This window comes from Capra hircus, chromosome 13 (genome assembly GCF_001704415.2).
Source record: "Capra hircus breed San Clemente chromosome 13, ASM170441v1, whole genome shotgun sequence".
Classification (NCBI taxonomy): domain Eukaryota; kingdom Metazoa; phylum Chordata; class Mammalia; order Artiodactyla; family Bovidae; genus Capra; species Capra hircus.
The window spans coordinates 1,184,082-1,200,357 of record NC_030820.1 but is presented as its reverse complement, the minus strand read 5'-3'; the positions used below and the strand labels follow the sequence as shown (position 1 = coordinate 1,200,357).

At 41.2% G+C, this 16,276-nt stretch overlaps 1 protein-coding gene across 2 annotated transcripts in view; it reads right to left on the bottom strand.

Annotated features, from left to right (window-relative positions):
* Nucleotides 1-16,276, bottom strand: part of PLCB1 (phospholipase C beta 1) — an 863,926-nt gene that overhangs the window by 266,568 nt on the left and 581,082 nt on the right. The gene's annotated exons all lie outside the window — the stretch shown is intronic.

Below are 16,276 nucleotides of genomic sequence, written 5' to 3'. Positions count from 1 at the left end.
CTTCCCAGGTGGCGTCAGTAGTAAACAAGCCACCTGCCTATGCAGATTTGATCCCTGGGTTGGGAAGATCCCCTGGAGGAGGAAATGGCTCCCCACTCCAGTACTCCTGCCTGGAGAATCCCATGGACAGAGAAGCCTGGCAGGCTACAGTCCGTACAGTAGCAAAGAGTCGGATATGAATGAAGCGACTTAGCACATATGCGTGTTTTCAACACATCTGCAAATAAGATCTTCCTATTTTACTACTCAAGTCAAAACAGCTACACCAGGGAATCTTTAAATGTTAATTATGTTCTAGAAGTCTCTCAATGAGCTGCAGTCCCAGTGTCACACAATACTCAGTACCGTTCCCTCCCCTCAGCTCTGTCCATTCCTTACTGCTGCCCTAATCCCAACCCCTGCCTCACACCATCCACCTCTGATTTCTCTTGGCATCCAAAAAAAAAAACAACTGCAAAATAACAAATGATGATTTGGAACACTCAACATTCTGGGCTGGAAAAAAAGTCTCTAAGAGAAGATGAGATAAGAGCTAAGTAATGTAATCATCTGATGTTGTAGTTGACTTGGCTCCCTCTTCAACGTTCAACAGCTTTTCCATCTAATTTTGTTACTTCTACTATAGCTTTTATTGTTATTTTGTGTTTTGCCTCCTGGTTTATGATAATATGCAAATAATATGCCATCATGTAATACAGAAATAATTGAGGTAAAACTTGGGGTACCAAGTGATGGGGGAGGGAAAGGGACACTCTAAGCAGAGTTTTGTGTGTTTTATTTTAAAATATTGAGTTTGTTTAGAAAAATCAGCACAATATAAACTGCCACACAAATAGTTATCAATGACAGATGCTCCTATCCATTCAAATATAGATATGTAACTCCTTAGATTAAAGATCTTTCATTTTCTTGAGAGTCCCTTGGACTGCAAGGAGATCCAACCAGTCAATCCTAAAGGAAATCAGTCCTGAATATTCATTTGAAGGACTGATGCTGAAGCTGAAACTCCAATACTTGGGCTACATGATGCAAAGAACTGACCCATTGGAAAAGACCCTGATGCTGGAAAAGATTGAAGGTGGGAGTAGAAGGGGATGACAGAGGATGAGATGGTTGGATGACATCACTGAATCAATGGACATGAGTTTGAGTAAACTCCAGGAGTTGGTGATGGACAGGGAAGCCTGGTGTGCTGCAGTCCATGGGGTCGCAAAGAGTCGGACACAACTGAGCGACTGAACTTAACTGAACTGAATTTTCCTTGACCATAAGGAAAGCTGAGCACCAAAGAATTGATGCTTTTCAATTGTGGTGTTGGAGAAGACTCTTGAGAGGCCCTTGGACTGCAAGGAGATCCAACCAGTCCATCCTAAAGGAGATCAGTCCTGAATATTTATTGGAAGGACTGATGCTGAATCTGAAGCTCTGATTCAGATGCTTTGGCTCCAGGATATGAAGAAATAACTGACTGGAAAAGAACTGACTGCAGCGTGGTGTGCTGCAGTCCAAGAGTTGGTTCTGACTGATCAACTGAACTGAACTGAATTTTCCCTGAAGACTTATAAATTCTGGGGTTATATAAAATTAAGCAAAAAACATTCACATTAAGCACAGATCAAGTTTGCACAAATAAGTGTAATCAAGCCACTTAAATTATCACCTGAAATACCTTGGACTTCAAAGAAAAATCTCAGATAACAACACTATATGTTCTGTAAAAAGATTCACATTATTCTGTGGGTTATAACTTACTGGCAGAATTTAGTGAGAATGGGGAGTAGCCTAAAATGAATTGGAAAAAAGAAGGGAAGTTGTAACAAGAAAAGTAGAGTTGGGAAAAAATAAATTAAAAAAGACAAGAAAAGTAGAGTCTGGGGACTTCTGTGGTGGTCCGCTGGTTAAGACTCCATGCTCAATTATGGGGGCTCAGTTATGAAGCTGTCACAGTCCAGGTGAGAAGTACTGGCACTCTACAGATTGTTGGTGGAGGGCTTGGGGAAGACAGGACAGAAGAGCTGTCAGTGAAGTAAACTTGATGGACACAGAGGAAAACTTTGGAATAACTATTAATAGCTTTAAAATAAAATGTCCTCAGATTAGATTATTTTAAACTAAGAATAATAACTACTGGCACTGATTTTCAAAATATGTTTCTGTTATAATACTTAATATTTTTCAGGTTAGGGCTCAAACTGCAGACTTTTCCAACTCCAAGGCAACCTTGAGTGTGTGTGTGTGTTTTAGTTGCTCAGTCATGTCTGACTCTTTGCAACCCCATGGACTGTAGCCCGCCAATTCCTCTGTTCATGGAATTATCCAGGCAAGAATACTAGAGTAGGTTGCCATGGACTTCTCCAGGGGATATTCCCACACAGGAATCAAACCCAGGTCTCCCACACTGCAGGCAGATTCTTTTTCACCATCTGAACCACCAGGGAAGTCCATGACAACCTTATGCATTGATAAAAGTATTTATAATTGAGGGCAGTGTACCATTTTGTATATTTACTGGGGGCCAATTGCACACCAGAAATAGGTACAGTGAAGATACTATGAAGAACTAGGGAGAGTTGAAAGCTATGACCTCTATTCCATTCAGTTCAACAGAAATATAATGGGAGGTGCACAAATAATTTAAAATTTCCAGTAGCCACTGTTTTAAAAGGTAGAAATAAACAGGTGAAATAAATTGAATAATAAATTTTATTTAACCCAATATTTCAAACATATTATTTGCCATATAATCAACATAAGATTACTGGGCTATTTTCTTTTCTTCTTATGCACTTGATCTTTGAAATGAGGTGTGCATTCTCCACTTACAGCCCATCGTAATTTGCACTGGCAACCTTTCAAGGGTTCAACAGCCACACATAGTTGGGAGTTGCGGCTGCATTATTGGTCAGGACATGTCTTCTAGATCCTTTGCTCTTTCTATGGGTTCTTTATAAAGCCAGTTGAAGGACTGCATCATCATCACATTCACTGAACAGCCACAGCTCATTCAGAAAGTAAGGCATAGCTTATTTCATCACATTCTTAGAATGTGAGCATCTAAATTTCCAAGTATGGAATTCCTAGACTCCACTGATTTCCTGTAGCCTTTTGAGGTACGCAGAAGATCTGATCCAGCCTGAATCAAAGACTCAAGGTCTCAAGCAGTGACCAAGACAACTTTAGAAACAACACAATCCTTGGCTATGTACTGGTGTTAGTTCATATTATATGGAGCTAAAACAGCATGGTATGTTGTAGTCCATGGAGTCACAAAGAGTGGGACATGACTTAACAACTGCACAACAAAAAAAGAGCATGTGTTTAGTTTGGGCTCCCCAAACCCTGAGACAGGATTTAGGAGAAATGGGTTTATTATGAAGTGTTCTTGGGCAACAATATCAGGAAGTGAGCAGGACTGGGAAGGGAAGAAGCAGAATGGTAAAGTACCAAGAAAACTCTGCAGATGGTAATTTTGGTATAATTCTTCCCTGTGCAGACCACTATAAAACTTGAACTTTCTGATGAGCAGAAAGGGAGCTGGAGTTTGAAGATCCCTGTGCCTAACCCTCTTGGAGGGCACAAACAAAATTTTGTGCACACCAAGACCGAGGAGAAAGGAGCAGTGACCACACAAGAGACCGACCCAGACTTCTCTGTGAATGTCCAAAAGTCTCTGGTGGAGGCATGGGTCAGTGGTGGCCCGCTGCAGGGTCAGGAGCACTGAGTGCAGCAGTGCCTGGGACCTTTTGAAGGAGGTCACCATTATCTTCATTACCACTACCATAGTTTGGCCTCAGGTCAAATTACAGGGAGTGAACGCAGCCCCACCCATCAACAGAAAGTTGGATTACAGATCTACTGAGCATGGCCCCACCCATCAAAACAACACCCAGTTTCCCCCTCAGTCAGTCTCTCCCATCAGGATGATTTCATATGCTTCTTATCCTTCTCCATCAGAGGGCAGAAAGACTGAAAACCACAATCACAGAAAACTAACTGATCTGATCACATGGACCACAGCCCTGTCTAACTCAATGAAAGTATGAGCCATGCCATATAGGGCCATCCAAGACAGATGGGTCATGGTGGAATGTTCTAACAAAACGTGGTCCACTGGAGAAGGGGATGGCAAATTACTTCAGTATTCTTGCCTTGAGAACCCCATGAACATCATGAAAAGGAATGCTACTGGAGAAGAATGGAGAAATAACACCAGAAAGAATGAAGACATGGAGCCAAAGCAAAGCAATAGCCAGTTGTGGATGTGACCGGTGATGGAAGCAAGGTCTGATGCTGTAAAGAGCAATATTGCATAGGAACCTGGAATGTTAGGTCCATGAATCAAGGCAAATTGGAAGTGGTCAAACAGGAGATGGCAAGAGTGAACATTGACATTTTAGGAATCAGTGAACTAAAATGGACTAGAATGGGTGAATTTAACTCAGATGACATTTATATATACTACTGTGGGCAAAAAACCCTGAGAAGAAATGGTGTAGCCATCATAGTCAACAAGAGTCCAAAATGCAATACTTGGATGTAATGTCAAAAACAACAGAATGATCTCTGTTCATTTCCAAGGCAAACAATTCAGTATCACAGTAATCCAAGTCTATACCCTGACCAGTAATACTGAAGAAGCTGAAGCTGAACGGTTCTATGAAGACCTACAAGACCTACCAGACTAATACCCAAAAAAGATGTCCTTTTCATCATAGGGGAATGGAATGCAAAGTAGGAAGTCAAGAAATACTAGAGTAACATGCAAATTTGGCCTTGGAGTACAGAAAGAAGCAGGGCAAAGGCTAATAGAGTTTTGCCAAGAGAACACACTGGTCATAGCAAACACCCTCTTCCAACAACACAACAAAAGACAACCATGGACATTACCACATGGTCAACACCAAAATCAGATTGATTATATTCTTTGCAGCCAAAGATGGAGAAGCTCTATACAGTCAGCAAAAACAAGACCAGAGGCTGACTGTGGCTCAGATTATGAGCCAAATTTAGACTAAAATTAAGGAAAGTAGGGAAAACTAATAGACCAGTCAGGTATGACCTAAATCAAATCCCTTATGATTATACAGTAGAGGTGACAAATAGATTCAAGGGAATAGATCTGATACACAGAGTGCCTAAAGAACTATGAATGCAGGTTTGTGACATTGTACAAGAGGTAGTAATCAAGACCATCTCCAGGAAAAAGAAACACAAAAAGGCAAAATGGCTGTCTGAAGAGGCCTTACAAATAGCTGAAAAAAGAAGAGAAGTGAAAGGCAAAGGAGAAAAGGAAAGATATACCCATTTGAATGCAGAGTTCCAAAGAATAGCAAGGAGAGATAAGAAAGCCTTCTTCAGTGATCAATGCAAAGAAATAGAAGAAACAACAGAATGGGAAAGACCAGAGATCTCTTAAAGAAAATTAGAGATACCAAGGGAACATTTCATGCAAAGATGGGCTCAATAAAGGACAGAAATGGTATGGACCTAACAGAAGCAGAAGATGTTAAGAAGAGATGGCAAGAATACACAGAAGAGCTATACAAAAAGATATTCACAACCCAGATAATCACGATGGTGTGATCACTCACCTAGAGCCAGACATCCTGGAATGTGAAGTCAAGTGGGCCTTAGGAAGAATCACTGTGAACAAAGCTACTGGAGGTGATGGAATTCCCATTGAGCTATTTCAAATCCTAAAAGATGATGCTGTGAAAGTGCTGCACTCAGTATGCCAGCAAGTTTGGAAAACTCAGCAGTGGCCACAGGACTGGAAAAGGTCAGTTTTCATTCCAATCCCAAAGAAAGGCAATGCCAAAGAATGCTCAAGTTCAGTTCAATCACTCAGTTGTGTCCGACTCTATGCGACCCCATGAATCGCAGCACTCCAGGCCTCCCTGTCCATCACCTTCACTCAGACTCACATGCATTGAGTCAGTGATGCCATCCAGCCATCTCATCCTCTGTCGTCCCCTTCTCCTGGCCCCTATCCCTCCCAGGATCAGAGTCTTTTCCAATGAGTCAATATTTTGCATGAGGTGGCCAAAGTACTGGAGTTTCAGCTTTAGCATCATTTCTTCCAAAGAAATCCCAGGGCTGATCTTCTTTAGAATGGACTGGTTGGATCTCCCTGCAGTCCAAGGGACTCTCAAGAGTCTTCTCCAACACCATAGTTCAAAAGCATCAATTCTTCAGCGCTCAGCTTTCTTCACAGTCTAACGCTCACATCCATACATGCCCACTGGAAAAACCATAGCCTTGACTAGACGGACCTTCGTCAGCAAATTAATGTCTCTGCTTTTGAATATGCTATCTAGGTTGGTCATAACTTTCCTTCCAAGGAGTAAGCATCTTTTAATTTCATGGCTGCAGTCACCGTCTGCAGTGATTTTGGAACCCAGAAAAATAAAGTCTGACACTGTTTCCACTGTTCCCCCATCTATTTCCCATGAAGTGATGGGACCAGATGCCATGATCTTCGTTTTCTGAATGTTGAGCTTTAAGCCAACTTTTTCACTCTCCACTTTCACTTTCATCAAGAGGCTTTTTCGTTCTTCTTCACTTTCTGCCATAAGGTTGGTGTCATCTGCATATGTGAGGTTATTGATATTTCTCCCGGCAATCTTGATTCCAGCTTGTGCTTCTTCCAGTCCAGCGTTTCTCATGCTGTACTCTGCATAGAAGTTAAATAAGCAGGGTGACAATATACAGCCTTGACGTACTCCTTTTCCTATTTGGAACCAGTCTGTTGTTCCATGTCTAGTTCTAACTGTTGCTTCCTGACCTGCATACAGATTTCCCAAGTAAGATGGTAGGTATTGCAAGAGGGCATCAGAGGGCAGACACACTGAAACCGTACTCACGGAAAACTTGTCAGTCTAATCACACTAGGACCACAGCCTTGTCTAACTCAATGAAACCAAGCCATGCCCGCGGGGCAACACAAGACGGGCAGGTCATGGTGGAGAGGTCTGACAGAATGTGGTCCACTGGAAAGGGAATGGCAAACCACTTCAGTACTCTTGCCGTGAGAACCCCATGAACAGTAGGAAAAGGCAACATGATAGGATACTGAAAGAGGAACTCCCCAGGTCAGTAGGTGCCCAATATGCTACTGGAGATCAGTGGAGAAATAACTCCAGAAAGAATGAATGGATGGAGCCAAAGCAAAAACAATACCCAGCTGTGGATGTGACTGGTGATAGAAGCAAGGTCCAATGCTGTAAAGAGCAATACTGCATAGGAACCTGGAATGTCAGGTCCATGAATCAAGGCAAATTGGAAGTGGTCAAACAAGAGATGGCAAGGGTGAATGCTGACATTCTAGGAATCAGCGAGCTAAAATGGACTGGAATGGGTGAATTTAACTCAGACGACCATTATATCTACTACTGTAGGCAGGAATCCCTCAGAAGAAATGGAGTAGCCATCATGGTCAGCAAAAGAGTCCGAAATGCAGTACTTGGATGCAATCTCAAAAATGACAGAATGATCTCTGTTCGTCTCCAAGGCAAACCATTCAGTATCACAGTAATCCAAGTCTATGCCCCAACCAGTAATGCTGAAGAAGCTGAAGTTGAACGGTTCTATGAAGACCTACAAAACCTTTTAGAACTAACACCCAAAAAAGATGTCCTTTTCATTATAGGGGACTGGAATGCAAAAATAGGAAGTCAAGAAACACCTGGAGTAACAGGCAAATTTGGCTTTGGAATGCGGAATGAAGCAGGGCAAGACTAATAGAGTTTTGCCAAGAAAATGCACTGGTCATAGCAAACACCCTATTCCAACAACACAACAGAAGACTCTACACATGGACATCACCAGATGGTCAACACTGAAATCAGGTTGGTTATATTCTTTGCAGCCAAAGATGGAGAAGCTCTATATAGTCAACAAAAACAAGACCAGGAGCTGACTGTGGCTCAGATCGTGAACTCCTTATTGCTAAATTCAGACTCAAATTGAAGAAAGTAGGGAAAACCACTAGACCATGCAGGTATGACCTAAATCAAATCCCTTCTGATTATACAGTGGAAGTGAGAAATAGATTTAAGGGACTAGAGCTGATAAATAGAGTGCCTGATTAACTATGGATGGAGGTTCGTGACACTGTACAGGAGACAGGGATGAAGACCATCCCCATGGAAAATAAATGCAAAAAAGCAAAATGGCTGTCTGGGGAGGCCTTACAAATAGCTGTGAAAAGGAGAGAGGCAAAAAGCAAAGGAGAAAAGGAAAGATATAAGCATCTGAATGCAGAGTTCCAACGAATAGGAAGAAGCGATAAGAAAGCCTTCTTCAGAGATCAATGCAAAGAAATAGAGGAAAACAATAGAATGGGAAAGACTAGAGATCTCGTCAAGAAAATTAGAGGTACCAAGGGAACATTTCATGCAAAGATGGGCTCAATAAAGGACAGAAATGGTATGGACTTAACAGAAGCAGAAGATATTAAGAAGAGTTGGCAAGAATACACAGAAGAACTGTACAAAAAAGATCTTCACGACCCAGATAATCACGATGGTGTGATACTCATCTAGAGCCAGACATCCTGGAATGTGAAGTCATTGGGCTTTAGAAAGTATCACTACGAACAAAGCTAGTGGAGGTGAAGGCATTCCAGTTAAGCTGTTTCAAATCCTGAAAGATGATGCTGTGAAAGTGCTGCACTCAATATGCCAGCAAATTGGGAAAACTCAGCAGTGGCCACAGGACTGGAAAAGGTCAGTTTTCTTTCCAATTCCAAAGAAAGGCATGCCAAAGAATGCTCAAACTACCGCACAATTGCACTCATCTCACATGCTAGTAAAGTAATGCTCAAAATTCTCCAAGCCAGGCTTCAGTAATACGTGAACTGTGAACTTCGAGATGTTCAAGCTGGTTTTAGAAAAGGCAGAGGAACCAGAGATCAAATTGCCAACATGCGCTGGATCATTGAAAAAGCAAGAGAATTCCCGAAAAACATCTATTTCTGCTTTACTGACTATGCCAAAGAATGCTCAAACTACCGCACAATTGCACTCATCTCAAGCTAGCAAAGTAATGCTCAAAATTCTCCAAGCCAGGCTTCAAGAATATGTGAACCACGAACTTCCAGATGTTCAGGCTGGATGTAGAAAAGGCTGAGGAACCAGCAAATTGTCAACATCCACTGGATCACCAAAAGAGCAAGAGAGCTCCAGAAAAACATCTAATTCTGCTTTATTGACTATGCCAAAGCCTTTGACTGTGTGGATCACAACAAACTGTGGAAAATTGTTAAAGAGATGGGAATACCAGACCACTTGTCCTGCCTCCTGAGAAACCTATATGCAGGTCAGGAAGCAACAATTAGAACTGGACATGGAACAACAGACTGGTTCTCAATTGGGAAGGGAGTATGTCAAGGCTGTATATTGTCATCCTGCTTATTTTACTTATATGCAGAGTACATCATGAGAAACTCTGGGCTGAATGAAACACAAGCTGGAATCAAGATTGCTGGGAGTAATATCAATAACCTCAGTTTTGCAGACGACACCACCCTTATGGCAGAAAGTGAAGAAGAACTAAATAGCCTTTTGATGAAAGTGAAAGAGGAGAGTGAAAAAGTTGGCTTAAAACTCAACATTCAGAAAACTAAAATCATGGCATCTTGTCCCATCACTTCATGGCAAATAGATAGGGAGACAATAGAAACAGTGACAGACTTCGTTTTTGTGGGGCTCCAAATCACATGCAGATGTTAACTGTAGCCATGAAATTAGACACTTGCTTCTTGGAAGAAACGCTATGACCAACGTAAACAGCATATTTAAAAATCAGAGATATTACTTTGTAAGCAAAGGTCAATCTAGATAAAGCTATGATTTTTCCAGTAGTCATGTATGGATGTGAGTGTTGGACTATAAAGAAAGCTGTGTGCCAAAGAATTGATGCTTTTGAACTGTGGTGTTGCAGAAGACCCTTGAGAGTCCCTTGGACTCTGTAAGGGTGAGTGATCCAACCAAGGTGATCCAACCAGTCCATCCTAAAGGAAATCAGTCCTGAATATTCATTCAAAGGACTGATGCTGAAGCTGAAGCTCCAATACTTTGGCCACCTGATGGGAAGAACTGACTCATTGGAAAAGACTGATGCTGGGAAAGATTGAAGGCAGAAGGAGAAGGGGACGACAGAGGATGAGGTGGTTGGATGGCATCAACGACTTGATGATGGACATGAGTGTGAGCAAGCTCCAGGAGTTGGTGATGGACAGGGAGGCCTAGCATGCTGCAGTCCTTGGGGTCGCAAAGTCAGACACAACTGAGCGACTGAACTGAACTGAACTGTGCCTGTCAGTCTTGGGTCAGGGCTGCTGAAGGGGATGGCAGTCCCCAGGCCTTTCCTGCTTTCCTTCATAGCAAAGGGGGTTCTGCTATCCAGAGGGCACAGCCAACAAAGAGACATGGTGCAGGTTATTGAAAGTTTAAGCCAGTCCCCACAGAGGTGTTGTGTGTGAATCGGTGAAACGGTTGGAGGGGATCTGGACAGAGCACTGCTATGGGCAGCAGCAGGATAACAAATTCCAGGAGGTTTGTTTGTGTACCGGAAGTAACTACACTGTGTTAAGTGGGAGATGGGTAACCACAGGATCGGAGAACTGGTTCACACAGGTTCTGGAACCAGCCTTCTCAGACTTCCATGTGCACACAGATCACTTAAACAATGATTCGTGTTGTGTAGATAGATGCGGACGCGGATGCTGGGGACTGGAGGAAGAGAATCCTTATCCCAGGGGAGGGCCATGCTGGAAGCAGGAGGATTTACAGCCCTGACCAGAAACTTGATAGAAATGTTGGACTTTAAGCTCCACACCAAATCATCTGACTGAAACTCTGCATTTTCCCAAGAAACCTGTATATATTTCATGCATGTTAAGGTTTAAGCATTCTTCTGGGCCAGGGGCAGCACTTTGAGGAGCAACCTGCTCCAGGACTTGACTTAGGAAGCATTATTCTAATCTTTGTCTACTTGCTTCCCAAGCAAAGAAGGAAATTATTTTGGCTGTTAGCTTTAGAAGAACCCAAAAGCCCTTCCAGCTGTATTAAGAACAATGTGGCTAAGAAGTGTGGGCAAAGCAGCTTAGAGCAGCCTTGGCTTATCATGAGATTATGACATAGTCTTTGCTTCAGGGTAGATGGATCTATCTACGCTGACAGTGTCTCATAAATCCAGTGCTGGGCCCTAGTTAGTATAGCTTTGGAAGGATGGCTTCTTATTTAATCTGGAGGATTTGTATTTCAACTTTCAAAGGCAAAGTTCTGATGATTACCACTAAGCTGGGTTCAGCCCCTGCTGTCTAAATCCTGAAGCTCTTTAAGTTTTCTGCCTTAGGATCAATCTCTTTTCCTGATGAGGACTACAGAGGCCTGAACTAGAGAAAACAGATCTAAATGGAATTTCTTCTGGAGCTTAAATGCATGTATTCTGTAAGATGACTTCTGCAGTTCCCTCACCCCAGAGTCGTTACTGAGATCCCAGTCTTGACATTATTAAATTTTCCAAACCTGTCACAAAGTTGTTGTTCAGTCGATCAGTCACGTCCGACTCTTTGCCACACAGACTGCAGTGTACCAGACTCCTCTGTCCTCCACTGTCTCCCGGAGTTTGCTCAGATTCCTGTCCATCGAATCAGTGATGCTATCTGACCATCTCATCCTCTGCTGCCCCTTTCTCCTTTTGCCTTCAGTCTCTCTAAGCATCAGGGTCTTTTCCAGTGAGTTGTAGTCATGCTTCCTAAGGCCACTGGACTTCACACTCTGGGATGTCTTGCTCTAGGTGGATGGCCACATCATTGTCATCTGGACCATTAAGACCTTTTCTACATCATTCTGTGTATTCTTGCCATCTCTCTTTAATGTCTTCTGAGTCTGTTAGCTCCTTACTGTTTCTATCCTTTATCGTGCCCATCATTGCATGAAATATTTCCTTGATATCTCCAGTTTTCTTGAAGGGATTTTTACTCTTTCTCTTTTTACTGTTTCCCTCTGTTTCTTTGCAGTGCTCCCTTAAGAAGGCTCTCTTATCTCTCCTTGCTTTTCTTTGGAACTCTGCATTCGGTTTGGTACACCTTTCCCATTTTTCATTGCCTTTTGCTTCACAAAGTTACTATGCTTTTATTTCTAAAGTTATTTCAGTTCTGTCATTCTTGTCACAGGATTTATGTGTTTGTTTAACATTACTAACAATTGTTTCACAATGTTCAGTTACTCTTTATTAATCCTTTCTTTTGTTGATGGACACACATGGTTTATTTGCACAAACCAACTTCCTGCTGCCTCAAGCCACATCTAGAGGTTTCTCTTGGGTAACTACTATCGTGATCTTTTCTCTGGATGTGGCATCTTCAGCAGTACCAGATGCCGCTGCTTGCTCACCAAAGCAGTAAGGACCTTCTATGTTCCTTTTGGCAATGTAGGAGAGCTTGTGTTTTCCTACATTTTAAAAAACACTTGCTATTATCAGCCTTTCAGAAAATGTTTGCAAATCTGATAGACGCAATGTGGGACCTTGGGTTGGCCTGAATTCTCATCACTGATTTACCTGTCTGGTTGGCTTTGTTTAATTCCTGTCAGGGCTGTTCCACTTTATCTTTTCTGCAAATTCCCTGTTAACATTCATTTTTCTTTTGGTTATCTGTGCTTATTGTCTTTAAAAAGAGGAAAGTTTTGTTTGTTTGAGGCTTGTGCTCAAACACAGAGTGATAGTCTCAGTCTTACTGACAAAAACAGAGACACATCTTGTAAATACCACCTACGATCGTGTCATGCCAGGTTCCCAGTTTATGGCTCCTGATACCAAGCAGCAGGAGTTACAAAGAAAAGGCAGAGTGTGAACTCTGTCCTCAGAAGCATGTATTTGTTCTGTGAGATCTTTGGGGAAATAAAAACATTCTAAAAGGAATACTCAATCAATCTCTCTGTATATATTGAATATAACCAATTACGAGCCAATGGTTACCCTAATGAAATAAAAGGACTCACAAATGATAATCTAAAAGCAAGTATTTTCAAAGTACCTTATTTGGAAACGTCAATCTATTTTTTAAAATAAAAGATTCTTGGAATAAATGATAATTTAAAGTGGAATATTTTAATATTTGTGAGATATATGAAAGTCCTAACAATTTTAATAGCTTTCCGTTATTTTTTAGTTTGTTGGCAAACTCCTATTGCCATAATTGATAATGATGTCATTTCCATTACCTCTGCTCATCAGCAGGCAGCAGGTTGGGATTTGAGTAAGAAAGAACAATGCATGGCTCATTCAGGGTTGCATTGCCTGGCTCAGCATGTTTCTCTTACCTGCTGGCAGGCATCAGAATTCATCTTGCCATGCATTTGTCTTAATGGCACAGTAAAGAATGTTTTCATCATGAAAGATGGTATATGAGCTGCAAAGACTTTCATTAAAAGCAGAAAAGACTGTCTGAGTAGTAGCCAAGTTTATGGGTCTACATTGAGTATTTAGAATTTTGGCAAAATTTCTGATACAGTTCCCCTGTTTTAGGTGGCAGTGATGATCTTATATCTTACATTCAAAATGTCTACCTGATACAAATATAATTACCAAAACAAAACAAAAACCAAGGAGCATATAACAACCCAATATTATCAGAGTTGGGACACTAGAAAAATCATATTACTCAAATGACATAATATCAAGGAAAGGTGCATAGTGATTTTCAGACCATGTGATTCAAATATCTTTAGTCTATAGTTGCCAAAACCACAGCTCAAATTAGCCTAGGAAATATGAGAATTTGCCAAGGACACTGGATCGTTCCTGTAACTGGAGGAAACATCAGACAAACTGCAGCAAAAAATTGTGTATTTATAAGGTCACAAGGAACCAGGGGCCTGAATGGCAGAAAGACTTTCTTCATTGCTTTTTCACTTCTCTCTCTTCCTGATATCATTACTTTCTTCCTGATTGAACAGCTTCTTCTCAATAGTCACCAACTGCACCAAGAATTGTCACATATGGCTCCTCTTGTCACTAGAGAGTCTGACTGATTTCCTACTTCTAGTATGAAAAATCCTGGGGAAGGTCTCTGCCTGGTTCCTCTACCTCTAGAACAATCCATTTGGATGTCCATGAGAATCAGATCATTGGGCCTGGACGAGAGCAGTGAGTAGAAGCATGAAGAGTATAGGAAACACTGCATATAGCCATTCACGGGAGTATATGAAAAAGCAGGTGGGAAAAAGGATATGGGTATTCCCACAACCTGTGCGGGATCTCATAGCTCTGTAACCATTCGTTTTCTATCCCAAGAAATAGATATGCACTTGATGACCTGAGTTGACTGCATGAGTGAATGAATGTGTAAATGAAAGGGGTTACATCCATGCTATATAATTTATGCTTTGTGAAATTAATTTTTATGTCTCCCTTGCTATAAGTATTAAACCACCATGGTTTGCTCTGGTGTTTTGGATAATAGCTTCACGCATTTCCTATTGTAATTTGAGCTGTGCTGCTGCTGCTACTGCTAAGTCACTTCAGTCGTGTCCGACTCTGTGCGACCCCATAGATGGCAGTCCTTCAGGCTCCCCCATCCCTGGGATTCTCCAGGCAAGAACACTGGAGTGGGTTGCCATTTCCTTCTCCAATGGATGAAAGTGAAAAGTGAAAGTGAAGTTGCTCAGTCATGTTCAACTCTTAGCGACCCCATGGACTGTGCTAGAATAGGTTATAAGAACTGAGTCCTGTGTGTAGCGATTTCTAATTAATAAAGTACAGAAGCTTTAGTTTTAGGGCTTAGAGCATCTGCATTGGCTTCATAGATATGCTTTATGCTTTGTTCTGTTTGGGGCTGCTTTCTGAAGACTTGTTGCTCAATTATTTTTCCCTGGATAAGTGAAGCACGCTGTAATAAATGGTACCCTGATGGTCTAAGGAAGAGTTCAGTGTTCAAGTGCAGTGTTCAAGATATGGATACAAGAATCCACACTTTGAGAGCTAATAGTCTAGTATATTCCTAATCCTGCTCTTATACCTTTTGACATTCTCCTGAGCAATGGGAAAAGCTTAATGTGGTAACAGCAAATTGAAAAAAATCTTAAGAGAATTCTTCAAAGGGGGGAAAAGAGCAACATACTTGCTACAGAGTGGAAAAAGAGAAAAATGTTTGGTTTTGTTATGTTTCATGATGAGAGGTTTTCAGTTGTACCACTGTGAGTCTCATGCATTTTTGAGCATTAGCTGAGGAGACATCCACCTCTCTCTCCAGCTAGTTCCTGAGTCATTGTTTATTTGTATAACTGAGAAAATGTCCATCAAATGCCTCAGATGAAATTTCCAAAGCTCTGTTTCCATGGCGTTCATGTCACTCCACCATATTCTTGAAGTGGTTCTGTCCAAAATGCTCATCTCACTTTTACAGAAACATTTGCTATTATGAACCCTAAGCCTAGCAGCATCCATGCAAATTACTACTCTGATTGCATTTACCAAGGTATTATGTATTGTAGACAATAAAAACGTATGTAACCAGGTTCTGAAATTATAATTGATACTATATTTTTTAAGCAAGTCTACTTGAGGAGATCAAATGAAAAAAATTTAAAAGAAAAAAACAACTGCTAATTTCTTTAGTAAGATGCATATCAAGGCTGGAAAAAGAGGAGCAATCACAATTTCTTGGGAGTTAAGTGGTGCTGCTTTTCATTAAATGGAATTTGTTTGACAAAATCAAAACTGCATTCCATGAAACTGATTAGTAACTACACACAGGTACTTGCTCATTAAAACTTAGTACACATAATTTTAAAATATAATTTTCTCAATTGGAAACCAATTTGTTTTAAATAAACTTAATTATGCCCACCTCCACGTTAACTTTTTTCAAGCCAGATTCTTCTTTTTTTAATGAAGGAGTATTTGGCCCTTGGTAATTGACTCCACCTGTTAGTCTTTTCTCTCTGATAACTAGTCTTCGTCCTTGGTTCTGATGGCCTCACTCACTTTTGGTCAATTCTCACTGCCTATGAAGGCTAAGGAAGGGTGAGTCTTAAACACAATCTGTGCTTGTCTTTTGATTTAAATTTACACTACTGATACCTGTTTATTTAATGCTTCTCATTGACTCATATTGTTTATGCTTTTACTAGTTTACTTAAACATATATTTCATTGGATTTCAGAACCCTATTCTGCCACTGTCTAGCTGTGGAACCCCCTACTGAGAGCTACCAAATTTCCATTTTCTCCTTCTGTCCTGAGTGAAACCTGACATTATTCAGGCCAGA